Source organism: Aedes aegypti, chromosome 2 (genome assembly GCF_002204515.2).
Source record: "Aedes aegypti strain LVP_AGWG chromosome 2, AaegL5.0 Primary Assembly, whole genome shotgun sequence".
Lineage (NCBI taxonomy): Eukaryota > Metazoa > Arthropoda > Insecta > Diptera > Culicidae > Aedes > Aedes aegypti.
In genome coordinates this window covers 473,440,741-473,444,694 of record NC_035108.1, presented here as the reverse complement: position 1 = coordinate 473,444,694, position 3,954 = coordinate 473,440,741, and positions in this window count along the sequence as shown.

Genomic DNA, 3,954 nt, shown 5'->3' with positions numbered 1-3,954 from the left:
CCATAGACGCTGCAATTCTAACATAATGTGAGTGACAGCCGTAGTTACTGCATTCCAGCACTCGGCATCCGCACACATTCTCTCTATAATATTGTCGGGGGACGTGTCCCCTCCGCATGTAGTGAGCATGCGACCTCTCACAACAATGAAACGGGGGCAATCGAACACGACATGCTCCGCTGTTTCCTCTACACCAGCACAATTGGGGCACGCAGGAGATTCTGAGTGCCCGAACCTATGCAGGTACTGTCTATAGCAACCATGTCCTGACAGAAACTGCGTCAGGTGGAAGTTCACTCCCCCATGGCTTCTACCATACCAATCTGACACATTTGGTATTAGTCGATGGGTCCATCCCGGCTATGATGCACACGGCCTCTTTAGATACCGTCCGGTATGCACTTGCTACTCTTAAGCACATTATCCTGTACGTGCTTTCCAACCGCTTTAGGTTTCTGTTCGTTCTAAGCGCTTTTGACCAGATTGGTCCTCCATACCTTAGTATGGATAGCGCCACGCTTGCCAGCAGCTTGCGTTTGCTGGCAATTACAGCAGAGCTGTTAGACATCATCCTCGAAAGCGCCGCTATAGCCGTAGATGCCCTTTTACAGGCATATTCAACGTGGCTAGCGAAGCTCAGCTTGTCATCGATCATTACCCCAAGATGCCTAAGGGATCGCTTGGACTCTATGGTGCAATCACCTACCGAGATAAGCGCCCGTTGCTCGGACTTGCGGTTGTTGACCACCACCACCTCAGTCTTGTGACGGGCCAGTCCTAGTTTCCTAGACTTCATCCATTCCTCAACCAGGGAAATAGAGTGCGCTGCTGTCAACTCTACTTCCTCCATCGATTCACCATAGACCACTAGGGTGATATCGTCGGCGAAGCCAACAATCTTAACACCCGTCGGAAGGGGCAGCCTCAGTACGTCATCGTACATCGCATTCCATAACAGCGGGCCCAGGATTGAACCTTGCGGTACTCCCGCGGTAATTCGAACGCTTTTCTGCCCCTCCTCTGTGTCATACAGTAGAATCCTACCATCAAAATAGCTTTCTAGAAGCTTACACAACTGCACCGGTACCTTGAGGCGGTGAAGCGCGTGTGCTATTGCTTCCCAGCTTGCGCTGTTGAACGCATTCTTCACATCCAGAGTGACAACCGCGCAGTAACGGATGCCGCTCCTTTTATGCTCGATTGCCACCTCAGCTGTTTGAACGACCGACTGGATGGCGTCCAGAGTAGATTTACCTTTTCTGAATCCAAACTGGTTGTTGGACAGGCCGTCCGCACTCTCCGTATACGGTACTAGTCTGTTGAGAATCAACCTCTCCAATAACTTGCCCGTCGTATCTAGTAGACAGATAGGTCTATACGCCGACGGGTCACCTGGTGGTTTCCCCGCCTTTGGTAGTAGCACCAATTTCTGTCGCTTCCATACATCCGGGAAGATTCCTTGATCAATGCAGCGTTGCATCGTGGTTCTGAACATGTCCGGATCCGTGTTCACTGCCGCTTTTAAGGCAACATTCGGGATACCATCGGGTCCCGGTGCCTTGTTTGACGCGAATGATTTCACGACTTCTGCCAGCTCTTCGTTGGTCACTCTCGCCACTTCTTCTCCTTCATCTGCCGCATACGGCGCTGGGGGCCATGGGATTATGGGATGGTGCGGGAAGAGTACATCGATTATCGATCGCAGCAACTCGGGCGATTTCTCTTGGGGCGCTATGGCTCCTTTGGTCTTAGCCATTACCACTCTGTAGGCGTCACCCCATGGACTAGAATTGGCACTCTCGCATAGACTTTCAAAGCATGCCCGTTTTCGACTCTTGATTTCCTTTTTGAGAGCCAACTTTGCCTCTCTGAATGCTGCACCACGTTCCTCTCTTTGTGCTTCTGTGCGTGCGCGTTGCATTCTTCGTCTAGCCCGAAGGCAGATTGCTCGAAGATTTGCAATTGATTCGCACCACCAATACACTGGCGGCCTGTTCTCTCTAGGAGGGGCTTTTCTCGGCATGGAAGCATCACACGCTCGTGATATCATAGCAACTAGCTCTTCACCGTTTAGGTCCAGAGTGTTTCGTTCGCGCCTCAGAGCTTCAGTGAGTACTTCGCCGTCGAAGCGCGCTGTTTTCCATCCTCGGGCTTGGGTCGAGTTACATCGCGCTGCCTTCTGCCCGCCTGGTATTATACTATAGCGAATCGATTGATGATCGCTATGAGTATAATCGTCATCAACGCGCCAGTTCATGGTACCTAAAAGGTTAGGACTACAAAACGTCACGTCGATGATCGATTCTGCACCATTTCTGCGGAAGGTACTCACTGTACCCACATTTGCCAGCTCTACATTTAATGCGGCCAGGGATTCCAACAATAGCTGGCCTCTTTGATTGGTGCAGCGGCTACCCCACTCCACTGCCCATGCATTAAAGTCGCCAGCTATCACTACTGGCTGCCGATTAGCTAGTTCGGCCATCATCCTATCAACCATGTGGGAAAATTCCTCAATCGACCACCTTGGGGGCGCGTAACAACTGCAATAGAACACGCCGTTGATTTTTGCTATCGCAAAACCGTCATTTGAGCTAGAGACTACTTCTTGGATTGGGTATCGTCCTGTCGTCCCTATAGCTGCTAGCTGTTGAGACCTATCCGCCACCCAGTTCCCGTTGTTGGGTGGTATGCGGTATGGGTCCGATAATAACACCACGTCAGTCTTGGTTTCCGAGACTGACTGCCAAAGCAGCTGCTGGGCTGCATCACAGTGGTTTAAATTTAACTGTGTTACTTCCGTTTTGGCTGCTTTGATACTCCGCTTGTGCCCGGACATTTGGGTCCGCCCGTTAAGTGTCCGTTGTCTGCTCTGTCGACACATATTAGGCACTTAGCGATTTGCTTACAATCGCTTGCCCTATGGTCTTCAGCGCCGCATTTTCTGCACATCTTACTTCTGTCGGGACCATTGCAATTCCACGACTTATGGCCCTTCCCGAAACACTTGAAGCAAACTTCAGGAGGCTGTTGTATGCTCAGCCGGCAAACCGACCAGCCTACCTTGAGTATGCCCAAGTTCTTCGCTTTGTTGGCCTCTGCGACCGGCAGCCTGATCGCCGCCACCTGGGTGCCCTGCGGGCCCTTTCTAAGGTGGATGGCCTTACTGGCTACGTCGATGTCACACTGCTCTTTGAGGGCAGCCGAGACCTCCGCTGCATCGGTGACCTCATCCAGATTTTTACACTGGAGAGTCGCTTCAGCAGTAAGGGATCTTACATCAACCTCGTCACCAAGTACTTCTTGTGCCAGTTGCTTATAGACTGCACCCTTTTCCTTGGCGTCCTTCTTTAAGACTAGGATCATTTCACCAATCCTAGTTCGCCTTATGCTTCGCACGTCTGCTCCCAATGGCGATAGCTTCTCTGTGCTTCGCATCGCCTTCAGAACCTCGGCGTATTTTGCTTCCTCCGTTTTGATAACGAGGGCTTCGCCTAAATTCCTACGTTTCGCTGTTTTCGGTTTAGCGCTCTCCTTGGGCTCCGTTTTCGGTTTCCTCTGTTTTTTCTTATTTCCAACTCGTATCCACGGGTTGCTGTTGCCTTGCGCCCGTGGTTCCTGTGGATGCACTGCCTGGTTCCGGTTAACCCGTGGCTCCTTTTTCTTGGCTTTCTTGGCCTTAGGATTGGTGTTGGCCTCTCCTTTGTTGCCATGTCCTCTTGATCGCGGGGCTTGGCTCGTGCCAGCTTTTCCGCTTTGGAGGACGGCCACGTAGGTCACTTTTCCCTTAGCAACCATACGTCTTTTCGCCACGTATTCATCCCCGGAAGCTTCCCTCTTCCGCATCGCATATCGAATAATATCATCAGATATATTCGCGTTGCCTGTGAAGGAAAACACTTCGGTCTGACACGACCTAGTGTCTTTTTGGCCTTCTACCTTGCCCAGTTGTTC